The sequence below is a fragment of the Chroicocephalus ridibundus genome, chromosome Z, assembly GCF_963924245.1.
Source record: "Chroicocephalus ridibundus chromosome Z, bChrRid1.1, whole genome shotgun sequence".
Lineage (NCBI taxonomy): Eukaryota > Metazoa > Chordata > Aves > Charadriiformes > Laridae > Chroicocephalus > Chroicocephalus ridibundus.
In genome coordinates, this window is record NC_086316.1 from 42,422,114 (window position 1) to 42,433,133 (window position 11,020).

Here is an 11,020-nt window from a genome sequence, read left to right on the forward strand (position 1 = left end):
TCTTCTCAATGCAAGCATAATTTTGATTTACAAGCAGGACACAATGACTTTATGGAGGCAGGCCCTTCCCAGAGGGGATAAGGACTCTCCTCTGGCTGAATATTCCTAGACCCTGTCACCCTATTTAGGTCCTTGATGGAGGCTCAACTTCGGAGTCTTGTCTTCCTCCTACTTAAAGAAAACAAAAGGCATTCTATCTTAAAATTGAGAGAAAACTTGTAAAAGACTGTCTTCTACAGCTTTGGATTCCTTTATTTTTGTATTAAGTTTTTTCTTCCCTCTCACCACTTTGTTTTTCTCTAAGTCCTAGGGGTTTTATTTATTATTTACTTAGTGGTTTATTTTCATTTTTTTGATCACTTCATCTCCATTTTTCTCTTTCTGCCTTTCTTTCTCTCCCTTGCCATCTGGGGCAAAACAAAATATGACCTAAAGCGCAGGGAGGTCTATGCTTATTTTCATATGCCAAGGATTATATATTTAAAACCCTGGGTATCAGCACAATCATGTATATCCTGGAATCATATGCTATTCTAAGATTAATAAAACTCTCGGGCATGTAATTGTATGATAACAGATTCAGGGTTTTTTCTGTCTATAAGGCAATATTGCTCTAAGTTTTTGTTTCTTTCACATGTTTTTTGAGCTTTTAAATCCAAAGTAATTTCTTTTTCATTGTGAAATAAAAAGATGGAGAATTCCCTTTCCATAGGGCTAAGGAATTTTTTAAAGAAAATAGATTTCAAACTAAAACACAGCAGCCTGGTCCACTGTATTTCTACTCTTTTTCCACTTACAGTCAATTGACAGCATTTTTTCTTTCCTCTTTTTCAGACCTATAGTCTATCTAGTATTGACAGATGACAATCTCAGATGTGAAATTCTTCACTTGGTGAGTGAGTCTCACCCGAATCCCCTAGCTCACTTTTTTTTGTTATTAAATTGAAGTTCAGTTGGAGCAGGAAATGTTTCCGTAACAAAGACATGTCTTTTTTTCCTCTTTGCAAAGCCTGGTATAGTAATGAATAGATAATTGATAAAACGTCTCCCTCTCACTGTCCTTCCCTGGACCCACGAAGTGCTCCAGCGCAACCATCACTCGGGCAGTGGTCAGTGGCGTCACGCTTACCCTTTCCATGCCCTCTGCTGCATGACTCTCCCCAAGGCAATGTTCCAAGCTGGGTTCTCAGACTTGTGATCCCCATATCTCACCCTGATTCCTGGCTTGTTTTTCTTCTTAGCTAAACTATTATGTGTCCACCTAGCCTTGCAATCTCCCCCACCCTCTCCATCTCTCAAGTTGTCCATGAAGCCGCATGCTAATACTGCTCTCAGGAGGGCTCGTTCAAAACAAATGCTCCTGGACCAGCGCTCCTAAGTGGTTTGGAGCTGATTGTTGTTTATGCTACAGCTCAGTGCAGGCCAGAAGCAACATGCTTTTGTGCAAGTGGTAATGCAGTTGTACAGATACGAGCTGTGCTAATGTGCTTATCTGCCGGGGCCTCCAGCATCCTGTGGGAGGCTCTCAGCAGGGCAGCAGCCAGCAGTGGCAGTGGCGGTGGCAATCGGATGCAGGCAGGGGGGCAGCAGTGGAAGTGGGCTGAAGTGCTTCCCCCTCTGCCTGCACTTCGGGTGCAACCACCGAGGGGAGCCTGGGCACACTTTAATCCTTCCAGCTCATACCAGGGCTCACTCTCTGTTTCCCCACAGCCGTGTTTCTGAGGAGCAATCCTTCCCTGGTAGCCAGCATGGAAACCCGTGACTTGGTTCTGCGGGCTTTAGAGGGATTTGTCATCACACCCACATAAAATCCCAAAATGTCAGAGGAACAAAAGGATGCAAACAGCAAGAGCGTTCTCATGCCTCCGTTCCAAGCATGCAGTTCCCATTCACAGCTCTGGATCTGAAAGCTCCCTGGCAAACATCCTTTTCACATTTTACACCCCCTGATTATGGGTGTGGGCGTGTGTGTGTTACTGCTAATACCCAGCGAGAGCCCATTTTTGTTGGATGAGAGAAGCCTGCTGAACTGATATTTTGGAAGCCATCATGTGATGTTAGCCAAACGCTAACATTATTTTTCTTCACCCACGTACTGCTGGGAGCCAGAAAATGAGGCAGCTGCCTGCTGCTGCTGTAACTTCTCCAGGCTGGCACCGCAGCGCTCGTAGCCTGCCATCAGCTCCGACCAGCTCGCAGGTAGCAACAAGCACATGTAATTCACATTTCTGTCTTGAGAACAAATTGAGCCCAGCAGTTTTGAGGCTTTCAGCAAAATTCCCTTGCAGCCCTTGGTTTATTTGCTAAATTAGAAATATATTCAAAGAAAGGCATCAAGTTAGCATGAAATCTGTAAGAAACACCGAGGCCCTTGTTTGTGCGTATTTCAGGGTAAAAGCTTTTAATCAAAATATAAATATCACCGAATGACTCCAGTGGGATGATCTGTCTCTTTACCAACTAAATTTTTTAGGTATTTTTCTTTTCTACTTTTAATTCAGCCATGTTTTGGGTTGTCAAGGTTACACGGGATTTGGTGTCCTTGACACAGTAGTGTTTCTGAAGAGAGTGATTTACTCAGAGCATCTAGAGATTGCAGCTATTGTTTTCTCTTCTGACCTAACAAAATGTTTGAACAACAAACAAACTAAGCCATTTTCCCCAAAATTGCTGATGCATGTGGCTCACCTGGTGTTTGTATTCCTGACACAATTCTATTGTTGTGTCACTTCTAGGCAGGATATTTTCAGAAATTAGACAACAGGAAGCAATTTAGTGAGGTTTCTCCCAAGAGCTCAAAGATTGGAACACAGCTTTTAAATGGCTTTAAAAAGAAAATTTCTACATATCAATCATGCTGACAGTTCTTTCTAACAGAGTTTAATAGTCCATAAGGTTCCAATTTGTTGTTAATTTTTTTTTTTAAATCCTTCTTTGGAAAACAAACTTACTTAATTTGGAAATAGTTGTGGGTAATACTAAACAACGTTTCCAAGAGAACATCTTACCTAAGACAACCAACTGAAAATGTGAACAGAAGAAGAAATTATTTCAATATTCAGTTCCTTAGTAGCACATTTTGGGAAGCAGAGAAGCATAAGCCCCAACTGCTGTCACTAATGAATGGGGTATGAAACAGCTGGACAGCATATTTTGGGACAGATTTTTCTGCACGCTTTTGCAGCCATGGGCCAAGCTCTGAGCAGACACGGTCAACCAGAGCCTCCACTCTTATAAATCAGTCTGGTTCTAGTCAAACCACCAGAATTGTCCCATGAAACCCAAGAAGAGAGTGGGTTCCTCATTAACATGTATTTCAAGTGTGAGATTATTGTGCCCTGTGAGTTCTGAAGGATAGGGAGGAACATTTTGCGGGGAGTGGGGGGGTGTGGGTGGGGGAAGAAGTTATTGTAGAATATAATAGAAACATCTTCAAAACTCTCAGTTTTAAGAGTCATTTCTTCAGGCTCGACTTACAAGTTTTGCATCTGTCCCATGCAACTGCAGTGGAGGTGGCTGTGTCGGTGCTCCTTCCTTAGAAACCTTCGGGGGCCACTTTGCTGCCTCTGCATGATGATGATGGATTATGAGAAAGCGGCTAGCTGTTCCCTGCAGTACTGCCCTGTAGTTGCAGCAGCGTAACTCCACTGACTTTCAAAGAGCTACATCAGGTCTATGCAGGCCTATGTGTCTGGGAGGGAAAGATTCAAAGAATGGTTTCTTTTATTTAAATTAAGCCATTTCTATACCGAGGGACTGTCCAGGGCAAAGTATCTACAAACATTATTCAGTCTGTCTTCACAAAGAGGCACATAGCGTATGCAGGTTGGGAGTGGGAGGGAAGCAAAACAGATCCTCAGATGCATGGACACAGACCTGAACCTGAGGACTGTGTTTCCTTCCTGTGCATTGCAGCCAGGAGCTGAAGGAGCACAGTGGCTTGCCAGATTTGTCCCCAGGGATTTGGAAATCAAGGTGAAACCTAGCAAGCATGTTTCCTGGTGTAAGTGCCAAATGCTTTTTCACTGTTTTTCTTCAGCAAAATCAGCTTTTAAACCATTTTTACATTTCCATTTAGATACTGATCTATCATATTCTCAAGCCATTGGAAAGGCTTCTGTTGGCTTGGTTAAAGGTTGGATCATGCTTTTAACAATGCATCGATGAGGAAAAAAATTGATAAAAAAGAAAGTAGAGGCAGAGACAGGAAATCATTTCAGGTTTTGTTGGGTTTTCCCTTTTGCAGCTTTGAATTTAAAAAAAAAATTATCTCTACAAGCAGGTAATTTTTCCCTTTTCAAAGCTAGGGTTTGGCAGAGGCTTGCAGAAGGGAGCACTGGGGGATGTCAATGGCAATGCTGACACCATTTCAAAATCCTTCTCTGGCCAACAGCACACCAAGAACGCTCTTGTATTTCTTGTTTGGGTGACCACTGGCGAAAGAGGGAGGTTGTGACTGGACAGTGATGCATAGAGTCATAGAATCATTTAGGTTGGAAAAGACCCTTAAGACCATCAAGTCCAACCATAAAACTAACACTGGCAAGTCCACCACTAAACCGTGTCCCTAAGGACCACGTCTACACATCTTTTAAATACCTCCAGGAATGGTGACCACCAATTCCCTAGGCAGCCTGTTGCAGTGCTTGACAGCCCTTCCAGTGAAGACATTTTCCCTAATATCTAATCTAAACCTCCCCCTGAGCAACTTGAAGAAATACATGTACATATATATATAAATGACATGGTAAGAAATGAAACTTAGTAATGGCAGAGGGCTGGGAGATGCTATTCACCTATATGCACTACTCCTAAGCCACTCACATACTTAGTGGGGCACATTGTCCTTTGACAACAAGTTCAGCAGAAGTTGGAAGAGGACTTGTGTTCTTTTCGCAATGCAGGCAAAATATATGATTTCATGTATCCTTTATCCCAGATCTCAGACCAGTGGCATACTCTGGGGCAAGGTTGCTGCTTCATCTTCCCATGCTTTGGACAGTGATATCAGCTCTGGAGCAGTGTGGGTCAGCTAACTGGAGCACCTTCATATAAATGCAGCATGGGCTTTTAGATGGATGCAAATACCACATCCAGCTTTAACAAGGGAAACATGAAAGGCAGTCATATGGACCTCAGACTCAGAGAAGCTATAGTTCTTTGCTGTTTTGCAATAATATTTGTATTTACAGGATGAAGAAAAGACCTGAATGTCTGTATGTGATTTACTGGTTACTGACCCATTAAATATCTGTTTGCTAGGGTATGTAGCCATTCTGATCTTCACAAAATGGAAGTACCCTGGTTCTAAAAGCTGAAAAATAATCACCTTTGTACTTTTTATAGTACAAGGAATGCCATAGTTTCTAAATCCACTTAACCACCCGAGCAATATTCTTTAACTTGAGAATCCAATTCATTTTCCATTTTAATAGGTACATGCAGTGAAAATTTGAGACATAGCAGCAGGAATTGCATTTCTAGCTAATTAAGGAAAACTGGATTGAGCCCAGATGTGGATTATGCAAAGTGATTACTGGTGTTCTTTAGAAGCTGATAATTTTGAAAGCATTTCCTTGTGTTTGTTCACTTTTTTCCAGTAAACCAAGATAAAAAAGTTTCTGAAGGGAGGAAAATACATTTCTACAAAGTAAAACTGTCAATGGCAATTATTTCCATCATTTCAAATTGACATGTATGGTAGTTAACGATTGGGTCACAGCCATTCTTTCAATCAAAACTTGCTGTTTAGTTGTAATCCAAAGTAAGCACTGCAAATAGTTTTCAAGCATGGAGTGACATTAAAACGTGTGACTCCACACAATAATTCCCACTGGAAAAAGTCTGTGAAATATTTCATTTTTGTTGGGCAAAACTAGGCAACATAATAAGCACTAATCATTAAAGGTATGATTGTGCTATGCTTAATTCCACCAAGCAGCTGAAGTGAATGAAGCTGTTTGTCAAGTAAGAAGCCAGTCAACCTGAGGAAAGGAGACAGAATCAGTTTTCCTAGAAGCAAGAGAATGCCAGTGCTTATGCCAGGACCTTTGCTAGATCATCAAGAAATACAAAAGATATGTTGCACCAACAAGAAACAAAATACTCCTAAATCTCCTATTGAAAGAAAATTTATTTTAAGGTTTTTGATAGGCTATCAAATTGCCATCAGAATATTGGGGTGGAAGCTGACAAAAAAAAAAATAATAATTAAGCAATTTGAAAAGGTATTTATGCTGATTTTGTGGTGGGAAACTTGCCCATGTGCTTGATTTTACAAAGTTGAGAAGTGGTTTGGCAGTACCTATAGCAGCTTCTGCTTTCTCTCTTTTTTTCTCTCTCTTTTTTTTAAGGTCTACTGATCTTATTGTTACATACTAGCAATTCATCATAAGTGAGGCTTAGAATGGAGTAAGAAACTTTCCAAACAGAAATATTGCCACTCTGCAATGCAATCATTACAAATTAATGTGATTTTTAAAAACAATATGCCCCTCCTGGGTTTTTGTAATCACTTGTTGAATTACTCTTCTCTATTTGTTATAATTATGTTGACAAATATTGCAGCATAAGTATAAAATAAATTTTGGTGGTGAAAAGAACAGATGGAATTTTCCATTTCCACTCTGCCATGGTGAACTAAATTGTACTCTCTTTTACATTTTCTGTTTCTGTTCCTAAAGACATTGAAGATGATTACTGTCCAATGAACAAAAGGGGGTTTTCACATTCTATGACTTTCTCAGGCTATCGTCCCTGGTAGCAGAGCCCAGATGGGCATTTGCAATTCTCATTCCCACCAATCACCTCCACCCCATAAAAGCCTCAGGACACCCCTGCAGCACTTCATGTCTGTGACCTTCTAAGGGATCTGTAACCAGATGTGCAGCCGCTGGGTACCCCGCACAGAGACGGGGTGGTGTGAAGAGAAGCAAGACATTGGAGTGGACCTTCATGACATGGGAGATGCTCCTTCACAGCTTCTTGCAGTGGGGACATCGTTGCCCAAGCAGCCTCTGCCTGAAAGAGTTTGCAACCGAGGAAAGAGGTTAGAAGCAGATGCAGACAGACCTTGAGAGCAGGGCAGCGATAACTTGCTAGTGGTCTCAATGTCCCCAGAGCTCCACTGCTGTCTGCTTCTTGCAGGCACCAGGGAAAAGGACGGTGTTAAAAGAAAACAGGCTGTTTTGGGGGTGTTTCCCACAAGTTCTTTTTGAAGAAGCCAACAGCATCGTGACAGAAACCACAAAGGCACTTGTTTGTCACTTAGTGAAGTGGTGAAAATCCAGTCATCTGGGAGATTTTCAGCTAGTTCTGGACAAGATGAATGTATGTTCAGACTAGATCTTGGGTAAGCAGGTTGGTGGATGATGGTGCCTGCTTTCTTTAGTATTTTTATTGAGAGGAACAACAGCAGGCATGAATAATGAAAGCTGCATACTGTGGACATTTTTTAAGATTCAGAGCACAGTTATGCTGCATTAAAAGATTTGTTAGCAAAAGGGACTTTACCATGTCATCTAAAGCCAAAACACAGGCATTTGGAAAAAAAAAAAAAAAAAAGAAAGAAGAAAGAAGTAGTGGCAGGATAATATAATGAATAATTATCACACATAAGACTGATTTATGCTTAATCAAAGTGAGTGTGGATGGAAGAACTGGAGCTGTAATGAGCTATATTTCATTTGTGACCGTAACTATTGCCCTCACTGCTGATCTCACAGAACTGCAAATACAAAATATCATTAGAGAAAACCGGGATACTATGCTCAGTACTCATTAGTCTGATGTTTTACCTTATACACAGACATACTCTGTTGTCCCATGTACTCATAAACCATCTGCTCTGTTCTTTGCTTAAATTTTGGCCTCAGAAAAACTAGCTTTTATTTTCTCAGTTAAATATTCCCAAACACAGCAATATATGTGGGAGAATGTATTGGTATCTATGTGTATGAGAAGAGGAAATAAAACTGTCTATAAAAGTAGTATTCCATTTTAGTCATATTATTATAACCTTGATTATAAGTTTTCTAGTCTATTCTCATTGCATGCAGTGACAGAAATTTTAAAAGCAATTAGCAGCAGAGAAAGTTAAAGGTAAGGTTGATTTTAAAACTTTCCATTTCAACAATTTACAGTAGTATTAGTAGCTCAGATAAAGATGTTTCTAGGAATACACCAAAAAAAATCTGCTCTGATATCCATGCTTGCAATACCAGAATTTAGTTCATAATTTTTACTTTGATAGCATCCCTAGAGACTGAGGTTGCAGCATCAGTTAAGTGCCTCTTTCCTATATACAGCTGTTTAATAAGTGTGTACCTCTTGGTGCTACCTTCCAGTGTCTTATTGCAGGACAAGGAGGCAAATATTCTTAACTGGAATTAGCTTTTTCAAAGATTTCTCTGTGCATGGCTTCATCGCGGGTGCTAAGTATTTCTTCACAGTCTTTCATTTCCTTAGTCAGAGGTGTCTCTGTAAGTAAAATAAAGCTGTGTTTTCCCTGTGGCTACACTGATATCCACATAAATCCTACAAAATGCAATGTGTGGTGGATGCAGTCCTGAAGTATTTGGGGTCTCCAAACTTTTATTCTCAGGCTTGTGCTGGGAGCACACAAAAAGGCATAGCAAGGTGCCCTCAGAGGGGTGTGCTGGACCTCTCCAGGACCTCCCGCGCTGGAGGTGAGCCCCATGACTTTCACACAACCCTTCTCAACTACAGTCCTCCACATCAAGAGACCCACCAACGCTGTGCTCATTTTCACAGCCCTGAAGCCCTTGTCCCACTCCCACCAGCTGGGCACCACAGCCCTGCCGTCTCCTCCACCCACCACCCTCCACAGCAAGTGCCCCTCAGAACATCAGCAGGATCAGGCCGTCTTCTCAGACCTTGCCAAACTGCAAATTTTGGATGGTTTCAACTTGAAACCAGGAATCTGACCAGATTTGCTTGAAAATGGGCCCAGTTTCATTCAAACCCTGTTACAAACTTCAACAAACAGACTTCGGGTTTTGACTTTCTTGTGAAACTTGAAACCACATGTGTTCCACATGGTTTAGGTTTTTGTTGTGAATATCTTACACAGCTCTATGGGAATAGTCTTTTCTTGTGGGCTTTTAGCATTTCCTATCCCAGCCAGAACCATAAAAAGCAAAGGCTGGAAAATATGAAAAGTACAATTATGTGGAAAAAAGGGGGACTTAACTTTTTAAACCTCAGACAAAGTTTGTGTTCATTTAGAGCGTGGAGTGAAGTTTTGAATTAATTCATGTTTTATTTTAACTGTTAGCCTTAATTAGGTGCACTCAGGAGAAATCACTTCCCCTCTAATATAAAATCATGGAGCTTGCGACACATGGAAATTATAAACACTTTGGAGTGACTTAGGAGATGGGTGTTGGCTTTGCAGCAGCAGAAGAGCAAATATTTACAGTACATTAGGGTTCGTTTCACTTCTAAATTATTATCTTCCCCTTTGGAATAATCTATTTTCCAAAGACAGATTGCTGCTAATGCTAATGCCCTCCTCCATCCGTTTTGTTGCAGGCAATTATTTTTCCTTCATTTCTATACTGAAATTTCTTGCTCTAGCTCTCCACAGAGTCAAATGAAAACTGAGGAAATTCTTAATTTGATGTCTCTTTTGTCCCTGAATCACACTGTGTCCTCTGGCAAATTATTACATTTCTCTGAGCTTCAGTCTTCTTTTTTTCAAAATAAAAACACCAATATTTAACTTCCCAACAGCGGCGTTAATTAATTCATATCCATAAGAGGACTCTAAAATAGAAAGTGATATATAATGTTAATTACTGGTATCATAATTGCTTATTCCAAAAGCCCAAAGAAGCTGTTACTTTACAGATTACTTAAATTAGGGCTAAAATATTCCCATCTTTGGTCTCACGGGGCTCAGATATGGGAAGTTAAATACAACAAAAGCAACATTATGACATAAAGGGCAAGAAATAATTACATATGCTATTTTTATTCCCCTGATATAACTTCTGCAGCGCATGATGTGCCATTAGGTTTTGCAGTAAAAGTACAGCAACCTGGCTTTGCACTTACAATAGCTAAAACCATCTGCGTACGTGTAAAACCTTTGCTGGCAGGTTTCCATGTGCGGTTCATGCATTCCTTCGCCTGTGCAATTTGAAGCTGTCAAAAACTAATTAAATAATTATGTGGTTGTTACTGCAGCTGTGTGTATTCTTCATTACGTTATAAGGCTGCGGTTTGAGGCACTCTCCTGCTCTAGGTTTCAAAATATTAGTAATGGAAGGTGTGTTGTCGGTGCATGTTCAGCTGCTGCCAGAAAAAGCAGAGAGGGAAGGGAACCGTCTTTAATGTCAGCCTATCATTGCACTTTATACTGTATATTGCCTGTATACAGCACAGAGGTGAAAATTCAAATTGACTTCTCACAGCCTTCTCACCTTGGGCAGAATTCGGCATGGCCTACCCTGAGTACAGGACAGAGAAAAGTCCCTGCAGTACCTTCAAGGTGGATGCACGTCTGAAGCATCTGTGTGGCTTTGTAGCACCGCTCAGCCTGGGGAGGTGACTTGCAGGGTGACAGCAGAAGGAGAAGAGTGAGGCTGTGGAGAAGACCACCTCCTCTCCTCCCCAGCCAGACCAGCTCCTCTCCTCCCCAGCCTGGAAGGAGACCGCTCTCAGTCCTGCTCTTGACTCACTTCCTGACCCCAAGGAAATCACTCTGTGGGCCCTCCTGCCCTGTCAGTAAATCATGGCTAACACTGTATTACCTCCCCCAAGAACACATCAGGTGGGTTTGTTAACCATAGTAACTCAACTTGATCTCCGGCCGAGGGTGCTACCCAGATGCAGCACAGTATTACAGTATTCTGCCATTGGCAATGATGCTGAATTGCCACATCACTACCCACTAGCATTAGGTTTTCAGTTGAAGAACAAGGAGCTGTCACTGCAGTAAAATAATTCCTAGCCATTTTCCCCCACACCGTCCTGGTGGAAATTACTCTTGTAAACA